At 47.3% G+C, this 23256-nt stretch overlaps 1 protein-coding gene across 4 annotated transcripts in view; it reads right to left on the bottom strand.

Moving 5' to 3' along the window:
- The window catches only part of HSH2D (hematopoietic SH2 domain containing), a 154003-nt gene extending 133557 nt beyond the window's left edge, over positions 1-20446 (bottom strand). The window contains exons 1-2 of one of the 4 annotated variants that reach the window (XM_075612994.1): positions 20307-20378; positions 2142-2357 (exon numbers count right to left, since the gene is read on the bottom strand). The gene's annotated coding sequence lies outside the window, so the exon portion shown is untranslated. Of the gene's footprint in view, positions 1-2141; positions 2358-20306 lie in introns of all 4 variants that reach the window. The other 3 variants (XM_075612996.1, XM_075612995.1, XM_075612993.1) reach the window with 3 other exon arrangements.
- Positions 20447-23256: the final 2810 nt, after the last annotated feature.

The following is a 23256-nucleotide window of genomic DNA, read 5'->3' as shown; positions in this document are numbered from 1 at the left end:
AATACCTCATACGTTGATTCGGATACGTTACCAAGGTAACATGAATCACTGATAGCAGGACGCCTAATACACACACCCCTAATGGGGATCAAATACAGCTGTCCTCCTATCCACACAACACTGGGATTGGTTGGGAAATGCTACACGCCCCCAACCAACCAGCACTTATAGTAGGGAGGAGACTAGTGATGTCACTCCCATTACCCTGACGAAGCGCCTACGAGCGTGAAACGTGCGTTGGTACGTGATGACACACTTCCGGTGACGTCATCCGGAGTCGCGGAGGAACACAAAGCGGGAAGCTGAGAGTTTTGAGACACTCACAGGTCGTGTGAACAGCTGAAGGGAGCGCGCTCTCTCCATATATACATTGGTGAATGCATTCAGACAGCACTGACGACAGCATTTAAAGCGGCATAACTGACTGTCTTGCTTCATTAATAATAGCGGCACCACGCTAAACGTAGTGACGCCCAGACTGCTAACAGTTTTGTATAGCGGGGCACCTCCATTAGGAGCACCTTGCACCTTACTGAAGGAAGGTAGAGGGACAGTATATAGGGGTCCCTAAACTATTCTGTCTATATACTACATTATATGACACATAGGGACTTTACCCTGAACTACATAGCCCCATCCTACATGGTTATAAACCACAACTACCTAATAACCTTCCCATGCTGGGATCCCAACCTATCACACAGGCTATACACCTCAATGTTACTAACAGAGGATTATGATGGGAATTCCCCCTAGGAAAGTAATAGCAAAACCAATACGACAGTATACTCAGTAACAGTCTCCCAATAATTGAATATACTCTAACAGCAAATTTTCCCCTACTCCTGTGCTCCCTCTGTGTTCCCTGGAGCCACATAGTGGCATTTTTAGACATTAGGTCTCTTTTGTATACATGTTTAATAAATGTGATTTTATAATTGTACATGTAGGGCTATGGAGTTATCTCCAAGGATTGAATTTTTCCTAGCCCAAGTCAACTGGTCAAGCGAGTGCAAATAGGAGTCTTTAAGGCCACCACTGTGACCTACCACCCTTTTCAGCTTATTTTAAATTATATACATTTTGTATTATCATTAGTTTTTTTATTGAATAAGGTTGATATATCCATCAAGACCACTTCTTCATACACCCTATTAAGGTCTGCTCTATTATAACCTCTATTTATGAATCGATTGAAAAGGTCCATAGATTGTTTCTTAAAATCATCATGGTTAGAACAGTTACGCCTGAGTCGTATGAACTGCCCCTTCGGGATTCCTCTTATTAAAGACTTCTCCTGAAACTCAAATCGGCATAAAATCTCATCCGCAATCGCTACGTTCCATTCAGAGAACTTGGGCACAAAATGCTGGACTTAATCTCTGGCGGGCAGGCTTTTCAGGCTTGAAATCGAAGCTGGTTGCTTTGCTATTACAAACAATGCATCTTTGCAAAGCCCGTCCGCGCACTTTCAGCTCTGACTCAAGGGGAACACACAATCTGATTGGCTCACGGCTTCTTATAGTATTCCCTGCTTTATTCATAAAATAGAAGCAGACCGGACAGCTAATCAGCATGTGGGAACTTTCTCAAGCAGCCAATCGGAGCAAAGATGGGTCAGCGAGGAATTTGAAATAGCCAAGAGACATGCGCAAGCCTGCCACATCTCCCCCAAGCTATCCTAATGCCACCTGCTGGGCAGGTGCTCCAAGGTCTGGCAGAATAAGTGGCATCCCGGAGCACTGTCATTGATCTCCGAACCTAGTACTCCACCTTTCCCCACTGACCAAATGCTGTTCACACCGTTGGGCATCCTCTGGCTGCTTTGAACTCCAATGTCCAGCAGACATACAGGCGTATACGAGAACGAAGAGAAAAAAAGGGGGAGCAAAGGATTAGAAGAGATTGACCTATATTACCAGTACAGAGATGACTTCATGGCATATCTAGCTGTTTAATAAAGGTATGGTGATGAATTGACAGTAGTTTGTAGTCAAATACTCACACGGCTCTGTGTGAGCACATATGTATAAAGGTATCTTGCTTCTGGCAGCTACTTCTTAGCCCAAAAAGCTGGTAATGTTCGGATGGAAATGAAGGGGGGGGGGGGTTTAGAATATTAATACTCATAAATTACTTACACGGCCATGTGTAAACTCAATCCTTGGAGAGAATAATGTGAGGTGTCTCTGGTGGACCCGTCCGTAGTACTTCCCGTGGCACCGTGTATTCAGCTGCTGGTGGGCAGAGTATTGGATGGCGGTTCCCCTTCCCTCACACGTTCCAATCCTACCCCCTCCCCGATTCAGGAAACGGGGATGTGTGGGGTGAAATGATAGCAGGGCGTCAGTGACAATCTTTAGTCAAGGTAGAAGTTTTATTAAACATATAAATAGAAAAAAAACTCACAAAGTGATGTTAAAAAACCCCGTGGCACTCCTATCGGCTTGGGCAGCCTGTTTGGACATTTGTTCCGAATGTAAAACACTCTGAAGTACATTTTTAATAAACAGAGTCTCGGGAACCCCTTCAGCTATGTGGGACTTTAGGTAAGGATCTTGGGGTTTGAAAACTAGGAGTCTGGGAGACACTCTATGGCCCCAGTGGAACTTACCCCAGGTACCCGAAAATAGTGCGAGTAAGCTGGGGAGAATTATAGGGCCACCGGTAACTTTGTCCCCAGACCTCCTGCAATCAAAATTACTTGCTTTTCACTCCACAACCCTACCTAAGACTTAGATTCCCAAAGTTTGGAGGCTCTAGGGTACAGGGAACAGAAAAGGAAAACATATTGTCTCTATTTCTGACTGCCTTATTTCACCACACACTTTCCCTTTGACTCAGTTTGGACTCTCAGAGTCCCCGCAGCCTTATGTATGGTTGGGCACCCACAAACCATATACTGTTTGTGGGTCACCTTGGCACTAGCTGGGCTACTCCCCTTAAGCTAGGGATTCCTTCAGCTAAAGGAATACATTTTTATCCCTGTGCCTCAGTCTCCTTTCCAAATTGTGCTGAAGCAGGGCGCCCTAGTGGCAAGTTGCGCTTACGTTTTCAAGGGGAAGTTTTGCTGGGACAATGTGCCTACATGTATCCGAGAATCAAGCATGATTCCCAGAGACATTTTTTGGGGAACCGGTAACTCTGGACACCAACCTCCTAGGCCCATTCTGTCAACAGTTCTGCCGCAAAACCCCACTTGAAACTCACACACTATCAATTCCTACTGGATTGCATGCCCGGAAATGGAAAACACAAAAAAATCGTTTTATTATACAAAGTACAATGCGATAATACAATGTTACTGGGTCAAAGAGCTAACTCTCTCAGACACTTATACACAGAGCAGGGGTAACCAAACAGGCTTGACCTTTATTATACAGCCTGGTTACCCCCTCCCATCACACTGGGCAAATGTTCGCCTAAGATAGTAGGCCTTGAAGGAAGCAATAACACCCTGGTCCATAGGCTGGATCAATGAGGTGGTGTTTTGGGGCATGAAAACCACCATGACGTTTGGATGCAAGTTATCCAGGAACACAGGATGGCCAGGAGCATTGTTCAGGAGTAGCAATGCTTTAAAAGCAAGATTTTGCGTTGTGCAATATAATTCCACAGCAGGAATTATGGTCATATCAAACAATGTAGAAGTAATAACAAATATTCAAGTCCTGGAACATTTGGGTAACAGTGATCATAAAATGGTCTCTTTTGAAATAAATTATCAAAAAACAGATTACTTGGGTTCAACAAAGACTTTAAACTTTAGAAAGGCAGATTTGAATAAACTGAGGTCTAATCTACATGTAATACACTGGGATGATGTTTTTGCAGGGAAAAATGTAGAAGATAAATGGGCAGTCTTTAAAACATTGTTAGAAAAGCACACTTATCAGTGTATACCCTTGGGTAATAAGTATAAAAGAAATAAGTCAAAACCAATGTGGCTAAATAAACAGGTAGGGAGGGAAATGCACAAGAAGAGGAAGGCGTTTAGATTCTTTAAATCAGAAGGGACGGAGACATCGTATCAGAATTATAAGTAACAAAAATTGCAAAAGGACAATCAAATTGGCAAAAATGGATAATGAAAAATAGATTGCAATAGAAAGTACGGTCAACCCTAAAAAGTTCTTTAAGTACCTTAATAACAAAAAAATGAGAAAAGAAAATATAGGACCCTTTCAGTGTGAGATGGGTAGGCAGATTATTGGAGATAAGGAAAAAGCTGAGGTATTAAACAAATTCTTTGCCTCTGTGTTTACCAGGGAAGAATCAAGTTCAATAGTAGTGCCGCAGGAGGAAGCCACAACCTCCATATTAATGAACAATTGGTTAACTGAGGACGAAGTTCATAAGCGACTTGAAAAAATAAAAGTAAATAAGGCACCTGGCCCCGATGGCATACATCCAAGAGTTCTCAAGGAGTTAAGCTCAGTAATAGCCAAACCATTATATTTAATATTCAAGGACTCCATTTCCACAGGCTTAGTACCACAAGATTGGCGTAAAGCAGATGTGGTGCCTATATTTAAAAAGGGAGCTAGATCACAACCAGGAAATTACAGGCCTGTAAGCCTGACTTCAATAGTGGGGAAACTACTTGAAGGTTTAATACGGGATAATATTCAGGAATACCTAATGGAAAACAAAATTATTAGTAATAGTCAGCATGGATTTATGAAGGATAGATCATGCCAAACTAACCTTATTTGTTTCATTGAGGAGGTAAGTAAGAATTTAGACCAGGGTAACGCAGTTGATGTGGTCTACTTAGATTTTGCAAAGGCTTTTGATACGGTGTCACACAAGAGGTTGGTGTACAAAATAAAGAAAATTGGACTCGGTAATAATATATGCACCTGGATTGAACACTGGTTAAAGGACAGACCACAGAGGGTTGTCATAAATGGAACTTTTTCAGGTTGGGCTAAAGTCGTGAGTGGAGTACTTCAGGGATCGGTACTGGGACCCATGCTTTTTGCTGATGATACTAAATTGTGAATCAGAGCAGGATGTAATTTCTCTTCAGAAGGACTTGGAGAGACTGGAAAGGTGGGCAGGTAAATGGCAGATGAGGTTTAATACAGATAAATGTAAGGTTATGCATTTGGGATGCAAGAATAAAAAGGCGACTTACATATTAAATGGAGATATATTGGGGGAATCCTTGATGGAGAAGGATTTAGGAGTGCTTGTAGACAGTAGGCTTAGCAATAGTGCCCAAAGTCATGCAGTAGCCGCAAAGGCAAACAATATCTTATCTTGCATCAAACGGGTAATGGATGGAAGGGAAGTAAACATAATTATGCCCCTTTACAAAGCATTTGTAAGACCACACCTTGAATATGGAATACAATTTTGGGCACCAATACTAAGAATAGAGATTATGGAACTAGAGAGAGTGCAGAGAAGAGCCACCAAATTAATAAAGGGGATGGACAACCTAACTTATGAGGAGAGGCTAGCTAAATTAGATTTATTTACATTAGAAAAGAGGCGTCTAAAAGGGGATATGATAACTATATACAAATATATTCGGGGACAATACAAGGAGCTTTCAAAAGAACTATTCATTTCACGGGCAGTCCAAAGGACTCGGGGCCATCCCTTAAGGTTGGAGGAAAGGAGATTTCACCAACAACAAAGGAAAGGGTTCTTTAAAGTAAGGGCAGTTAAAATGTGGAATTCATTACCCATGGAGACTGTGATGGTAGATACAATAGATTTGTTCCAAAAAAGGTTGGTCATCTTTTTAGATGGGAAAGGTATACAGGGATATACCAAATAAGTATACATGGGAAGGATGTTGATCCAGGGATTAACCCGATTGCCAATTCTTGGAGTCAGGAAGGAATTTATTTCACCACTTATGAGATATCATTGGATGATATGGTTTTTTGTTTGCCTTCCTCTGGATCAATAAGTATAGATATAGGATAAAGTATCTGTTGTCTAAATTTAGCATCGGTTGAACTTGATGGACGTACAGTACATCTTTTTTCAATCTCATCTACTATGTAACTATGTAACTTCCCCCTTCTCCCTCTCACCACCCTCCCCTTCTCCCTCTCACTCCCCCCTTCTCCCTCCCCATCACTCCCCTTCTCTGTCCCACTCCCCCTTCTTGCTCTCATTCCCACCTTCTCCCTCACTCCCCCCTTTCTCCCTCACTCCCCCCTTCTCCCTCTCACTACTGTACCTCCCAACTGCAAAGATTAAAGATCTTTTTCAACGTTGAAACATTACGAATGTGCTCTGCAGTCGCTGCTTCATTGAAGATTGAATGCTCTTACCTTAATGACAATTGAATCAGATATACTTCATAAAATCAAATTTGATTATGTTATTTGTGACTTTGGAAATAAAAACAGAAAGAGACATGTACAGTAGATAAATTGTGTTTGTAGTAATTGTAGCCCTTTTTGTGAACCGGCCTGACCCCCCCAATCTCACATTGGCCCCTTGTGGTCTAACCGGTCCCTTTCCTTGCGGCACACCTCTTCTAAGGGACTACTGGTAACTGTATCACACCTGTGGCTCCAGGAGATCTGAGCCTCCGCTAGCTGGGAGCCTGGGGAAACCCTTACCATTTACCTGGTGCAGCGCCTCCACTTACCCAGGATCCCCCGTTATGAAAGATAGCCCTGGGTAAGAAATACAATAACACACATAACGATAGAAAGAATACTAACACTTTACTGAGAACATAGCAAACCATACTGTAACACGACATAACCTTATGCTCTATCCGTGTAACCTCAGCCCAATGTCTGGTGTTCCCACCCAGTGTCCTGTGATCCCCCACACCCAATGTCTCGTACTCCTACGGAGGTAGTGGGTGACTGCGCAGTCACTAAATTATCTATTAGGCCTGTTGGTGCACATATGTAGAAATACCTTCCGAGCACTCCGATGCTCGGGCCTGCAACACTCTTCACAAAGGGTCAGATGTGCGATGCATCCGTCTGATCCTATCCAGGTGACATTCTCCGTGGACCCCAACGTGGATCCGAACTCCTGCACGTGCGGACCGCTAGAGCGGTCCCACTCTGGAACACAGTCTCTGTGGACCCCAACGTGGGTCCAACCATTTCCCGGGAACAGCAACCCTAACCTAGGGCCGGTCCCTCTTGTACCGCAACCTATGGTGGCTTGGGTAACTCCTAGGGCCTGCGGGGTTAATAACCTGCCCCCCTCCCCTACTACCCAAGTCCCTAACTGTAACCTAATAACTCACTGATACTAACAGCGCCTGCAGCCGACACACAGCTCTCACAGTCAGCCTGCAGACAGTAACACACACTGCACTCAGTACACGCAGCGTCAACATGCAACACTCATACACAGCAACCTGGAACCCGCAGCAAACACACTGCACACACTCAGCATCCGCTGCACACCCTGTGCCTATTTGTCAGTGCTCACAGCACTACCCGCTGTGGCACTGCCAAACCTGCACCCTCACACACCTAAGGGTGACCTTCCCTATCTAGGGCCGTCCCTCTTCAGTTACCCCCTGCCCTTACCGGGAATTGGGGCCTGCCTGGGGACCTAAGGAGAACCCTTACCTGGTGCAGGAGCCACTCGCTCCCTACACCCTTCCTACTCCTTCCTCTGCCTCTTCCTGACTGACTCTGCAAAGCCCGGGAAATGTATCTATTTTCCCGGGCTGAGCTTCCTCCAGCCCTATTGGCCACTATGAGGCACCTGGTGCCTATCTCCCTATGCCTCCTGGGAGTTGTAGTTCCCAGGAGGCTGCTATACCATTGGGCCGCGTGCGCGCTTCTCCCGCGCATGCGCGAACGCCTAATGGCCGCCTCAAGCTCTCCCTATGCTTCCCTACTCTCGCGCGACCTCCTAAGAGCTGCCTTAGCTTCCTACCCCTATCTGCGCATGCGCGACCTATCTGGGGCCTTCCCTGCGCCTGCCTGCTACCGCGCATGCGCGAACTAACGCGCGATGGTGGCGTCCTGCTCTCGGAGCCGCCCGGACCTCCAGGGATGCCGAGCGCTCCCTTCACTGGCCCCCCACCCTCGTGAAGTGCCGGCGGGTCCACCGCTGCCTCCGGCGGCACCCGCGACCACACGGCAAGCGCGGAGGGGGGTCAGGGAGGGAAAAATAACCTCGGGGCTACATAATATTTGCAGAATTTCAATAAACGTTTTGAATGTTGTGCAATAAAAACATACTGTATTTGTATTTAAAAGTGACCTGTGGGTGGGGCCCCCAATTTACACTTAGCCCAGGACCCCAAAAATTCTTAAGATGGCTCTGTTCCGAACACTTAATATTTCAACTGCTCACAACAAAGCATCAGAATTTACAAACAAAAACATAACCAGAAAGAGCATGATAATATCTTTTAAGTGACATACAAAAGTGATATGCAAAAACACTGTGCTCAGCTAAGGTTGTCAGGTTGCTTCTTAAAAAATACTGGACACAATGGGGAAATACCTCTCCATGCTGTTTCCTTCTCTCCTTGGCCCCAGGCTCCTGACACCTCCTCCTGATTGGCTGCATTACGCAGCCCACAAGCAACAGCCCTGCTCGGGGAAATCCTGTGGCCTCCCAAGCCAGTAAGGTCACTATGTCCAGAGAGGTTATAACGGACACATGTCCAGTATTACCCCCAATTTTTTACTGTACATTGTGTCCCTAATAAGCTGAAATGTCTAATTATGAGGGGCTTAGCTGCCATTTTAATTTAGCTTTTTTCCTCATGGTTAAAAACGAAAATACTCAGTGGTGGGGAAAAACTAGAGAGGCAGAAACATTATTATGTTTTAACATTGTGAAAGCATTTACAATATCTGTACATATATATTTACAGTTTATTACCATAACTTACAACTTAAATTTGTGTAAAAAATTAAATTTAGCTGCCTAAGGCTGAGTCCCCGCTGGCGCTGAGCTCGCTATGTGCTTGGCGCTTAGTGTGCTTACCTCTGTGAATGGGAATCCTCCCGTTCACACTCGCGCTGTGCGTGGGCGCTCATGCGCGTGCCCGCACGCTCTCCCAAGCTTTGTGCTTGAGGAGACACTGCAAGGATACTTTCAGGCTCAGAGTGGTGGGGGGGGGGGGGGGCAAACAGAGTGGTGTGGTGTGGGGGGGGGAAATGAAGTGAGGGGGGGAAGGATAGAAGGGGGGAGAAAGGAGAGAAGGGGAGAAGGAATGAGAAAGGAGAAAAGGGGGGATAAGGGAGGATAAAGGCGAGAAGGGGGGATAAGGGAGGATAAAGGCGAGAAGGGGGGAGAAGGGAAGAGAAAGGAGAGAAGGGGGGAGAAGGGAGGAGAAAGTAGAGAAGGGGGGAGAAATGAGAGAAGGGGGAGAAGGGAGGAGAAAGGAGAGAAGCGGGGAGAAGGGAGGAGAAAGTAGAGAAGGGGGGAGAAAGGAGAGAAGGTGAGAAGGGGGGGAGAAAGGAAAGGAGAGAGGGGAAGGGACAGCAAGGGGGGAAAGAAACGAGAGGAGGAAAGGGAGAGTGAGGAGGGAAGGGGAGAGAGAGGAGGGAAGGGGGCTAGAGAGGGGGGAGAGAGAGAGAACAATGGGTGGGGGTTGATAGAGAGAGAGCAATGGGGAGGGGGAGAGAGAGAGAGCAATGGGGGAGAGAGAGCAATGGGGGGGAGAGAGAGAGAGAGAGCAATGGGGGAAAGAGAGAAGGGAGAGAGGAAGAAGGGGGTAGAGAGAAAATGGACAGACAGACAGACAGACACACACACACATACTGTACACACACACATACACACACAGCCCCTATTCAGCTAATGACATGCCCCCTCCCCTAATAGCCAGATTAGCCCATGAGCCACTTAAAGATCAGTCATGAACACTACTTAAAGTTGCAGTTCATGCAATATCCTGCATGTGTGTTTTTTTTAATAAATCAGTTCTGTAGTAAGAAAAAATACTTTTAGCATTTTCTGTTTAAAAAACAACAACTTTGAAAGACCAATTTTCTTGTATTCTATTTTAACAAGCATGCTTGTTCCTATAGCAACGATTTACATTCCCCATATTTAAAGATGTCGCCAAACTTTGCCAATCAATAGACGGAGAACGAATTGACCGGCAGCTATGCAGTTCTTTAGGTAAGTAGAGATTGCACAACTGAAACTATTGAACTAAAAAAAAAACTACAAAAAAAAAAAACGGGAGCCTGAACTGCAGCTTTAAATATATATTATTTTATTAAATAAAACAGAGAAAACGGACTGTCAAAATACAGTTTTATTTATAATCAACCCCTTTAACACTGGAGACAGTACAGCAGGCAGATGTGGTGGTTCCTGTGCCTTAATGAGCACTTCATGGTCAAAGTGCAGTAGCATTGAAGCAGTTAAAATCTTCTCTAGGCCCATAAAGTAGCAGGGTGAGTTTAGGGTCAACAGTGCTAAACTATAAATACAAGGAAACAATTGCAGATTTTCTGCATTCTCACTGCAATAGCAACTAACAAAGTTTCCAACCTAAGGATCAGTTTTGCATCTCAGGTGCAATTACCTTTAGGTAAGACATGCTTAACATTGAAAACATACTTGAAATGTATTACTTCCTGTTAAAACATTTGATAAATAATTGTGTTACTGTATTTCAAGCTAATGCAAGGTAGTGCTATATTAACCTGATGTTAAGACTATGCTAATAAGAAAAACAATTGCTTTTTTTGCAGATAATCAGCTTTGTGTAACGGAGTTAAACTCGGGGGAAATAATATCCATTACTATTTTAGGTAACTTGTTATTTGCGCGGATTTAACTGAGCTTAGTGTATCTGTGCCTTAGGAAGGAAAATTGCTGAAGAAGTAGGAGAAAAAGGAGCTGGGTTTTTTTCCAAATGAAAAATTTGCATCTTTGGCTAGCTGGGGAAGAGAGAGGCAACTCTAGGTTCCATAATATTAGGCTTGGGTTCCGCTGCGTCCGGCGGCGCGCGTGTGCGCGTTCCCCACCATCACATGGTATCCTCCCGAGCCGGTCCCAGTCCCTCCTCACTGCACAGCTGACTACGTACTGTGACGCGTCAGCCTGTTGGAGCTACCAGCTCCTAGTATTTTGCAGTGCTGACGCGTCACGTGGTGCACGAGTTCAGCCAATGAGGAGGGGAGGAAGAGGGGAGGGGAGGAAGAGGGGAGGGGAAGAGGAGAGGGGAGGGGAAGAGGAGAGGGGAGGGGAGGGGAAGAGGGGAGGGGAAGAGGGGAGAGGAGGAAGAGGGGAGGGGAGGGAGGAAGAGGGGAGGGGAGGGAGGAAGAGGGGAGGGAGGGGAGGGAGGAAGAGGGGAGGGGAGGGAGGAAGAGGGGAGGGGAGGGGAGGAGGAAGAGGGGAGGGGAGGAGGAAGAGGGGAGGGGAGGGGAGGGAGGAAGAGGGGAGGGGAGGGAGGAAGAGGGGAGGGAGGGAGGAAGAGGGGAGGGAGGGAGGAAGAGGGGAGGGAGGAAGAGGGGAGGGGAGGGAGGAAGAGGGGAGGGGAGGGAGGAGAGGGGAGGGAGGGAGGAAGAGGGGAGGGAGGGAGGAAGAGGGGAGGGAGGAAGAGGGGAGGGAGGAAGAGGGGAGGGAGGAAGAGGGGAGGGGAGGGAGGAAGAGGGGAGGGAGGAGAGGGGAGGGAGGAAGAGGGGAGGGAGGAGAGGGAGGGAGGAAGAGGGGAGGGGAGAAGAGGGGAGGGAGGAAGAGGGGAGGGGAGGAAGAGGGGAGGAAGAGGGGAGGGGAGGGGAGGAAGAGGGGAGGGAGGAAGAGGGGAGGGGAGGAAGAGGGAGGGGAGGAAGAGGGAGGGTTGTGGAAAAGCTCCGAGGCATTATCTCTGGGAATGAAGCAGCCAGTGCTTGGTAGCAGAGTCCTGCTGCAGGCTCACAGGGGATACATGAATTTACTTCCTGTCCTCACACTGACATCACATTTACATGCAGGGCCTGGAGGATGGGGCTATGTGTCAATGTTTTACAGATATATTCCACTCCAGCACACGGACACACAAGTCATGGCCACGCGCCCCCTCGTTATGGCCCTGCCCACGCAACCCGTTTGGCCACGCCCCACCCCCCCCCCCCCCACTCCGAATTTTTTTTCCTGCAGACCACAGATCGCGGTGCAGTGATTTGCACGCGCCGCCGGCAAGCAAGACAGCCGTGCGGACGCGTGCAACGGGGCCTTAGCCTTAGGCCTCGGATATAGGCCTGAGACGCTGAGTGCACTATGTCCTGGGCCTTAGGCTGTATCCAATTGAAAGACACAGATATTATCTGAAGCAACAAAATTCATTGTAAAGCATTACATATATCAAATATATGTAAAGAAAAATACATAATGTATCTTATAAAGGTGATGGCGTTGGGCATGTTATCTTAACTGGCACAAAATCTTATCCTGCAGTTGCCGGCACATCAACTATAAGTGCACGAGATGGCAGCACTACATTTTTTTTGCTGCAATGTCGCCGGCACTATAAGCACAGCCTTAGGCGTTGTCCCCGCTGGCGCTGAGCGCACTCATGCTTGGAGAGCTCTCCAAGTTAGTGCCGGGTGTCCTTATAATTTTCGCAAGCGCTCGCGGAGAGGGGGGGGGGGAGGATGACGCTGCAGGGGAAGCTGAGCGTGCTAGAAAGTTAAAAAAAAATTTTTAACCGAGCGCCGGTGAGCGTGTGTGCCCGCGCATACGCATCGCGTGAGTGGGGACATGTGTGTATGTGTATGTATATATATAGATATATATATATACTGTATATATATATATTACTCATTTGCATGTCATTTCCCAGAATCCCTTGCTGCAGTGGAAGCGCTGTATGCTGGGTGACAATGGGGAAAGACAGGGTGGCAGACCTGTCTAAGACATGCAAATGAACATACAGTAATATTTACAGTTGCTATATATATATATATATATATACAATGGTTGACAAATCACCAAAAAATCTTCTCGCCACACAAAAAAATCTACTCGCCACCTAGTACCAAACGTGTGCTGCTTGGGCTAATATTTATTCGCCCGGGGGTTAAATCCACTCGCCCGGGGCGAGCAAATGTATAGGTTTGTCGAACACTGTATATATATATATATTATATGCAAGTCACCTCGACAAGTGCCGCCCACTCAGCGCTAGCGGGGACGCAGCCTCAGGCCACGATGGCGCTGAGCGGGCAGGCGTGCTCACGCTGGCAGCTATGAAACACATCGAGGCAATGTGTGTGGCCAGCCTGAGCAAGCACCTGCTCAGCGCTTAGCTGCTTGCAGAACAAGCAAATTTGAATTTGTCGTCCGCAATCACATCAGGTGAGTGGTTCGCGCCCCCAGACGAGCGCGCACCAAGCCGGCCACAAATCACCCGGCAGAGCAGGGCGCGGCGAATGAGCGGCAGCAAGCCCGCTCCCTGCCTGGCCGCAGCCTTACGCTGTGTACCCGCTGGTGCTGACCGCGCTCATGCTTGAGAGCGGTGACGTCACCAACTCTCCAAGCATGAGCATTATGCTGTCCTGCTAAAATTTTAGAGCAGGAGCTGGGGGCGTGACTATGAAGGGATGGGGCATGTCCAGGGCCGTCTTAACAGCACTATAGGCCCCCGGGCAAAGCAGTGCACTGGGCCCTGCCTACACAACCACTCACAGGAATAAAAATATAAACTACCGATAAAATAAACTTATATTTATTGGTACCTCCAACAGAACCGTTAATTCACTCCCGTGAATCCGTTACAATATTCTGCTTCAATATAACATTGCAAGAAATAAAAACAGCAACATATCTCTCGCGAATGTAGACATGCCAACTCTCCGCTACAAGTTGTAATTTTTCTCCTTCTACCGAGTTAGCGGGAGATTTGAATGTTGAGGCGGGTGATCGAAAAATTCGTGTTAAATTCTGGTCTGTGCATAGATTAGCATGGGGCCCCTATGCTCGTGGGGCCCCCGGGCAACTGCCCAGCGTGCCCATGCGTTAAGACGGCACTGGGCGTGTCATTGGCTGGATCGGGGCTGTGTGTGTGTGTGTATGTGTGTGTGTCTCTGTGTCTCTGTGTGTGTATCCATTCTCTCCTTGTCCCCTTCCAAAAATGCAATTAATTGTGCAAGAAAAATTAAATTAAAAACCTCTCTCCATTCCCCACTCTTCCACCTCTCTCTGCTCCCCCCGCCCTTCCACCTCTCTCCCTCCCCCCGCCCATCCACCTCTCTCCATCCCCCCGCCCATCCACCTCTCTCCGTCCCCCCGACCATCCACCTCTCTCTGTCTCCCCGCCCATCCACCTCTCCGTCCCCCCGCCCTTCCACCTCTCTCCATCTCCCCGCCCATCCACCTCTCCGTCCCCCCGCCCATCCACCTCTCCGTCCCCCCGCCCATCCACCTCTCCATCTCCCCGCCCTTCCACCTCTTTCCGTCCCCCCGCCCTTCCACCTCTCTCCTTCCCCCCGCCCTTCCACCTCTCTCTGTTCCTCCGCCCTTCCACCTCTCTCCATCCCAATGCCCTTCCACCTCTCTCCGTCCCGACGCCCTTCTACCTCTCTCCACCCCCCCCTTCTATCTCTCTCCGTCCCCCCACTTCCACCTCTCTCCATCCCCCCGCCCTTCCACCTCTCTCCACTCAGCGTATTCTGCCTCTCTTTCCCCATTGGTCAGAGCAGGGTCATGTGATCCTGCTCTCCACTCCAAAGACAAAGGCTGAGTCCATGGTGACTGCAGCTGTGCGGAGGCGTGCTGAGGCTGAGGGAAAGTGGGTGCTTTCCCTGGCCTTAGTTCACGCGCCGTCCGGGGGCGTGTCTGGGGGCGGGCCAGTGACGTCACGAAGCTGGTTCGCCCTCATTGGGCGAACCGGTCACGTGACCGGCCTGCGCTCCCGTGAGCACGAAAAACTAAAAATTTGGTAAGACCTACGCTTCCGCACGCTTGCGGAAGTGTGCGTGAGGCCCTGCTAAAGCCGCTCTCATTGCGGCTGCAGGGGCTCACTGCAGAGCGTAAGTGCACCTCAGCACGGGTCAGCGCCTAAGCGCTGACCATGCCCGAGGCCAAACTCTCTTGTCTCACCAAGCCCCAAGCTTGGGAGAGCGTGCGTGTTTGTGAGCGTGGGTGTTATGATTAACTTGTATAGGAGGTAAGCGCACCAAGCGCATAGCGCAGTCAGCACCAGTGGGGACTCGGCCTTAGGCTGAGATTATGGTGCCGGCGTTGCTGCGTGCCCGCGTCCGGCAGCACTCTTTCTGTAGAGGGCTATACAAGTTACCCCAGTGCCGGCGAAGAGGAGCATTGACGCAGCAGCGTTTTGAAAAGGCAACAAATTTTGTATTTTTAGACGGCTGTCATGTGATGTCAGTGCAAATGAGCTTTTTCAGCCAATGAGGGCGAACCAGCTTTGTGACGCCGCCGCTACGCCCCCGCATCTACAATCTCCTGCAGCCCAGTTCAGAAATTGCTTGGGCTGCAGGAGTGCACATGGAGGTGCGCTCGTTCGCGTGCAGAGACCATAATCCGATTCCCAGCCTTACGCAGCTGCAGATAACCTGTAATCTCCTACAGTCATATAGTTGCATGACGTGAACACTTGTTAAGTGTACAAAATTCATTGGTTTATCAAAGAAAACTGCAGAACAACTGTGTGACTTTATCAAGATGAATGTGTTAAAGCCAGAAAAGTTATAAGCATTCAATATGTAAACTAAGTGGACAGTATATGACTCCGGTATTAACCCTTCCGGGGAATACCAATGTTATGTTTTTGTACATCGGTGGAACGAAAAACTTGGGAGAGATTTTAATGATTGCCAAAGCCATCAATTGAGATGTGATATGTACAGTATTTGTTTCTATCTCTAAAGCTGCATGAAAGACTTGGATTCAGATTTTTTACACTTTAAATCCTCTAGGCGAAAATCATATTAGCCACTGTGATAGCAGGGACTTCAATCTATATGGTTACAATATTTTTGTTTTCAGGTGTCATATGTTAGGGTATTTTTCTTGTGATATTAGATGTGTAATTAAATCATGAAAATGTCTTTAATAAATGTGTAAACCATTAATATAGTATTGAGGTCGTTTTAGTATTGAGCTACTAAGGGCAAGCTACGGTGCTCTATTAGGCTGCGGTCCCAGTGACTGCCACAGGGCATGCCTCGGCGTGCGCTGGGCATATAAGCACCACCCATCAATGGGGCTGGGCCCAGTACTCACCTTCACGCTGAAGGTGCAGCCGCGCCATACTGGCAGTTTTGTAAAACTCAATGATATTGAGTGTAGAACTTGCGACAGAGGCGTGGCCACGCCCCCGCGGGCGGTTCACCCAAAGAGGACGAACCAGCCGCGTGAGGTCATGGCCACGCCCCCACAAACTCCCGACCACGCCCCCTCCCGTCGCAATCTCCCTCTCTCCCCTCAGACCGCAGATCGCGCCGCTCCCCACCCCCCCCGGGCGCGCGTGTCACATTATGACTGGGACCGAAGCCTTAGACTACTTTTCAGTCTCTTTGTTTGTTTCTGGATTTATATACAGTACTTGGACTGTATCCAGTGAAGGAAAGCAAGAGATTGCAAGTCATATGCAGATAATGTAGGATTCCATGATGCAGTAGCTGAAAAAAGTTAAAATATTAATTCAGGATGAGACTGAGATTCAGTAGCTGAAAAAAGTACAAATATTTATTGAGGACATATAGAAAAAGAAAAGATGTTTCAACCCACAAGGGTCTTTTTCAGGCTTAGAATTTCTTCTACAGTATGTCTGTACAAATGAATGGGTGAAGAGTGGGTGTCGGGTCAGGGTGGCTTAACCCCTTAATTACCTTTGTAGTTATTAACCAATCAGGTGATTATGGGGTTAAGTGACACCACAATGTATTTGCTATGTACAGTATTTGTTTGGCTACGGAGGACAGAGGGAACTTGCAGGCGGAGAGAATTCATATTGATGAGGTTAGTAGAACTGTATTTATTTTAGTATGCTAGTTATAGTAATGTGTTTAATAATGGACAAATAATCTATTATCCATATCTGGATAATAGTTATTTTGCCCATTACTGTACTGTGTGTGTGTGGGGGGGGGCGGAGGGGGGTGGTATTTATGTATTTAAATGTATAGGACAGGTTTATTTTTTTTACATACAGGGTTGGTTCCTTAGGTCTGCGGGGACCTCTGGAGACCACCTGAGGTCTCCTCAGATGCTCACGGTACCAGGCTGGCGGGTCCACGGGGGACACCTGCTGGGAAGAACCGGTGGCCCCATCTGTGGGGGCACCGCGGACCCGTAGGGACCACCCAAGGGCCCCCAGACCCCCGTGGGAACCACCCGAGGACCCTCAGACACCTGTGGGGCTGACCCGGGGCCCCCCCAGACACCTGCGGGCCTACCCATGGAGAACCCATTTGGGACCCACGGAAACCACCTGGTGGACCATGGCACCTGGCGGGGACCACCCGTAGGCCTCCAGACCCTGTTTGAAACCTTTTGTTTGGCCACTGTAAGGTCTACGTACACCCGTCAGGCCCAACGGGGAATCCCGTGGGCCTGGTGTATTAACCCTGTATGTAAAAGAATAAATCAGGTATTTATAGGGGGGCACAAGGGGTGGGTTATGTATTATTTATTAAATATAGTGCTGTTTATTGTGTTTAACGGGGGTGGGGAAGTGGGTATTGTCCCCAAGCCAGGCTGGGTAGGCCTCCCTGTGGGTAGTGGGTGGTTAGGCCTCACGGGTGGGTAGTGGGGTATGGTGTATAGGCCTCCCGAGTGGTGGGTGAGGGTGGGTTAACCCCTTAATGACTATAGCGGTAAATGACCACTAAGGTGATTAAGGGGTTAGGGGACATTACATTGGCTATTTTTATTCTTTTGTATGTTTTGCATCATCGGAGGGGACATGGGCAGGATGAAGATGAGGATGAAGACGGCCTTCATCGTGGGTGCCTGGAAAAGGTAAGTGTAATATGTATTTACTGTATTTATTGTGATTAATGTATTTAAAATGGGCAAATGCATTATTATCCATATGTGGATAATAGTAATTTTGCCCATTACTGTATTGTATGTGTTAGGGGGCAGGGGGGATGTGTGTTGTATATTGCAATGTTTATTGGGGGCAATTGTCCCCAATAAACATGCGTTTGTGCCTTAACCCCTTCATTGCCTTAGCGGATAGCCGCTAAGGTAATGAAGCTGTTTTAATGTATTTTTATTAAGAGTGTGCGAGAGCAGGGGGTCCCCTGAGCTGCACCGCATTGATTTCTGGCGCAGAGACCCCCTGCTTCTCGAGTTACAGGCCCCGGTATGGGGCATCGGTGCCATTGTCGCCGCCATCTTTATAGCGTCCACGTCGCATCTTGGACGCTATAAAGATGGCGGCGACACTGGCCACCGATGCCCCATATCGGGGCCTGTAACTTTGGAAGCAGGGGGTCTCTGAGGCAGAAATCAATGCGGTTCCGCTCAGGAGACCCCCTGCTCCCGCACACTATTATTAAAATGTACATTAATGCAGCTTCATTACCATAGCAGATACTTGCTACGGTAAGGAATTATTGTTTATTGATATGTGTGTTTTGACAGTAGTGTAGATGTACAGGGGGTCTCCAGAGATGAACCGCATTGGTTTCAGTCTCGAGGACCCCCTACTTCAGGAGATACAGGCCCCGTTATGGGGTGCCGGTATCCCCTGCAGAATTTAAATGTCCCGGTCACGTGACGCGGAAGCTTTCAAAGTGCAGGGGATACCGGCACCCCATAACGGGGCCTGTATCTCCTGAAGTAGGGGGTCCACGTACCTGAAACCAATGCGGTTCAGCTCCGGAGACCCCCTGCTCATGTAAACTATTATTAAAATGTATTTATTTTTTGTATGATCGCCTGTAACAGCCTTGCATGGAGATGCAGAATCTCCATGCAAATGTTACAGGCGGCTTTTTTTTTTCTATCAGCTATCGTACGTGAAGTTTCAGTGCGCTAGCAGAGGGAAAAAACATTGCACGCACGATAAGCCAGATTTTGGCACGTCCGATAGAAAATGGGCTCAAGGCCTTAGTGAATCGCGCCTCCGGCTTCAATTTTTTTCGGACGTGCAATTTTTTTTCAGTCCATCTCGAAAGCTCGGAGCTTAGTGCATAGCCCCATATATCTTTCTAAGGGAGCTGATTTCACTCAAACTCAAAATACATTTGTAACTGATACCAGGGTTTGCCCCTTTGGAGTCTCTGTAGCATGTCAGGGGATTTTATTTAGGTCTATAGGAAACCGTATATGAAAGAAGTTTACATATATGTTAACGGTAAATGTAATTTACGCAGAGATTATTTTAACTTCACCTTTTATTACATCATAAATATTAGTATACTGTATATGCAGTTATCCAAGAGAGAGAGCAGGAAGGAGTAAGGCCACGTTCACTTATGTTCCACAACCTCCAAACCCTTCGAACACCTCAAACGACAGAAATATTTAACCCCTTTGTGCCAGAGGAGTCAGCAACGTATTGCGGCTGGAATAATAATTGTCGGAAAGGTAGCAAGGTCTTTTCAATCACATTTATTTATTTCAAAAAGAAAGACCCGTGGCGCAAAAAGGAAAACAAACATAATGCAATCCAATTTTTTCAAACTGTAAACTCCCCCTATTTTCTAAAGTATTAGAGCAATATTATAATACTATTTGTGCTATTTTTCTCTTTGCTGTTCACAATAAGTAGCAACGTGAAGAGGGAAATGGAGGAGTACCCAGGAGTCCATTTCATCCCCCATATCTACACAACCACATTCTCATAAAGATTTAATTTATTTTTAAAATTTAATTTCGCTGTGTTTTTGTTTTCTTTTTGCATCATACTGTAGGTCTTTCTTTTTTCACATTTGTATCTCCCACATTATAGTCTGGGTGAGAGTATCACTACATGCAAGGATAGCATTAGAGATTTGTCACATGTTCACAGATTGTATTGTGTGTTGCATTTGTGTACTATTTGTCGCTTGTATTACTTGTATTGGGTTGCACAGTTCGCAATTTTGTCTCACTTATTTATTTAAAGCTTATTTGATGATTGCAGTTAAAATATAACATACATATAATAAACATAGTTTGCAATACAAAAATACAGCTGGACATAATTATAAACCTAATTGATACAAACTACCTGTGGGGGAAAAAAAAAATATATATATATATATATATATATATATATATATATATATATGATCAATAGGTATGTATGTGTGCATGTATGTAATTGAAGATGTGCATGTACTGTATACATCTGTGTGTGCATATATAAATATATAATGTTTGTATATATTTTTGTGTATGTATGTGTGTCTATTCATTTAACCTTGTAAAAAAGAAAGCCATATTACCTTGGAAAAGTATCCTTACAGCTCGTGACTATTTTGCTCCAGCAAGAAACAGGTTTCGTTTCCCCTGTTTGCAAGAAGTACACGCCTCCTTCAATTCTTTCTCTTAGATGACGCATGGAACAAATAGGCAGGGCACTGAAAAGGTGAGCAGTATTGCAAAGTCATTTAAGTCAATGATGACACATTAAACAAATAGGAGCAGTATTGCAAAGTCATTTAGGCTGCGGCAACACTGCCGCTGAGCGCGCTCATGCTTGAGAGCGGTGACGTCACCAACTCTCCAAGCATGAGCTCAGGGTGTTCTGCAGCCCGAGGCATGGTGCCTTTGCCCGCGCTGAGGCGTGCGAAGGCTGTGGGAAAGCGGGTGCTTTCCCTGGCCTTGGTCGAGATGCCGTGCCTTAGGCTGGGGCCATGGTGCCGCAGACCGTGCATACGCGTCCGCACGCTGAGCGAACAGAACAGTGCCCGCGTCCATGCGGCGTGTGGGAGCGGAAGTGGGGGGGCCGCGTTGCACAAGAAATCAGTTCAAATTGATTTCTTGGTGCGACAGGCCGGTCACGTGAGCGGTTCACTTCCGTGACGCCCCTAGAGCCCACCTCCCACGGGCCGGCACGGCACCTCGACCATGGCCAGGTAAAGCACCCACTTTCCCACAGCCTCCGTACGCCACCTCCCGGGCGAAGGCGCCTTGGCCCGAAAGTTGGTGACATCACCGCTCTCAAGCATGAGTGCGCTTAGCGGCAGTGTGGCCGCAGCCTAAATGACTTTGCAATACTGCTCCTATTTGTTCAATGCGTCATCAAAGAGAAAGAATAGCAGGAGGAATGTACTTCTTGCAAACAGGGGAAAAGAAACCTGTTTCTTGCTGGAAGCAAAATAGTCACGATCTGTAAGTATACATGAACGGGGGGCGTGGATCGGGACTATTTCTGTGTGTAATGTGTGTGTGCATTGACTGCTGCTGAGCGAGCTTCAAAATCAATTTTCCTTGTCTCCCAAAAGCGCCGAGCTTGGGAGTGTGTACGTGCCCGTGCACCAGTGCGCGCGCCCCGTGTGCATGGCCGTGCAAATTCACATTCACTGAAGTAAACGCGCCAAGCGCACTCAGCAGCAGCAGCGTGGACACAGTCTTACTTGTTTAAAATAATTCCAGGTGGCATGTTACCAGGAAGTAATTTCTTCAAAATCGTGAATACCACTGAGAATGTAGAATTAATTTTCATTCATCCAAAACTACTGTGCGCTCAATCATGTAATATCGTATTTTTAGATGTGTGAACTCTCTTTGCTGTGAGTGTCAATGATTTTGGAGCTACTGTTTTTTAGCTTCAACTACAGTACATGTACAGTATCTCACAGGAGGTTATTGTAAAACTCGGGCAAAATTTTTATTTTATAAATATGGTGCTGTCTTTGCACCGGTTCTGCAGCCTGGAGACTTTAATAAATAGATAGAATTCACTTTAATGAATTAAAAATCTGTACTTTTCCATTAAAATGCAATTTTTCGGGCGCATGCGCGAGGTCTAGGTGCATGGAAGCTTAGAGTGTGAGCTCCGCACCCCTCGACGACTAATCAGACACTCAACAATTAAAAACCGACCAAATCCGCTGATCCTACCGATATTACGGACAGGGAAGTCACCACGATGCCAACAAAACCAAAAACAGGCCGTACAGCCACAGTATTAACGAAATATTTCAACAAACCCAATTCGGTGCGCAAAGATGGAGCTGGAACTCCGACACCGCCTGCGGGATCAGACTCCGAGGAGGACCAACTACCTACTGGAGCAACGCATTGACCCAGGAGACACAGAATCGATCACCCGCAAAGTAATGAGGGAATTCTGCAACGAGATGAAGGCATATATGCACAACGAACTGGCTGATCTGAGGCGCGATATCAACAGCATTGGCGCCAGAACGGACGAGCTAGAGACTAGATTAGACACCACAATTAAAGCGGTCCGCAAACAAGATAAAACTTTCGCTAATCTACAGGCACAAATAAATGAACTAGCCTGTAAGCAGGAAGATGCGGAAAACAGAGACCGTCGAAATAATATCAGGGTACGGGGTATCCCAGAGGAATTTACAGACCCTGAGGACTTTATCACAAAATGGCTGACTAGCCTCTTCCCCGATAAACCCGAGTCAGATCTGCACCTAGACAGATGCCACAGAGCCCTAAGGTCTAAACCACAGCCTAATGATCCTCCGAGAGACATTATTGCCCGTCTTCACTATTTCAAGATAAAAGAGGCGGTGTGCCAAATATCCAGAGCAGCGGGTACAGTAGAGTTGGAGGGGATTAAACTCTTAATATTTCAGGATCTGGCCCCTACTACTCTTGCTAAACGAAGGTCCCTCCTGCCCATAACCAGGCTGCTGCGGGACAAAGGTGTGCGTTACCGGTGGATTTTTCCCTTTGGCCTCACGGTACTAAAAATGGTACAGCTTACACCCTGCGTACCATAGAAGAAAGTGGCCAATTTCTGAAAAAGCTGGGCCTACGAGGAGAATCCACTGACCTGGAGGGAGCTGGAACGTCCACGTCCTCTCCTGAGCTGCATTGGAGCAGAGTGACGAAATCGGCGCGAAAACCCCAAGAAAAAGCACTTACTTGATACCAATTTCGGATCAATTAAGGCTTAAAAGGGCAATACCGGCAGACTGTTCACTTGTCCGCAAAAAGTTGAAATAAAGTTAGACAATTCAAATTTGCATCCTGACATGGCGGCCATCTTTGTACACCCGGCCACAATCCTAAATACCGGGTAAAGAAACATGGACGCGACACCCGGAGGCAGCTAAGTTTGGCAGAGGGCACGCCGAGAGTGGGGCGCACCGCCCCCTCCACCCCCCCCTTACCTTCATCGGAGAGGCTGTCAGGAGATGCAGAGTCGGAGCAGAGGCCCTAGTCCCGTGCAGGCAGCTACCACCCCAC

This window comes from Ascaphus truei, chromosome 8 (genome assembly GCF_040206685.1).
Source record: "Ascaphus truei isolate aAscTru1 chromosome 8, aAscTru1.hap1, whole genome shotgun sequence".
In the NCBI taxonomy this organism is placed as follows: Eukaryota; Metazoa; Chordata; class Amphibia; order Anura; family Ascaphidae; genus Ascaphus; species Ascaphus truei.
This window is presented reverse-complemented; position numbering and strand designations above follow the sequence as displayed.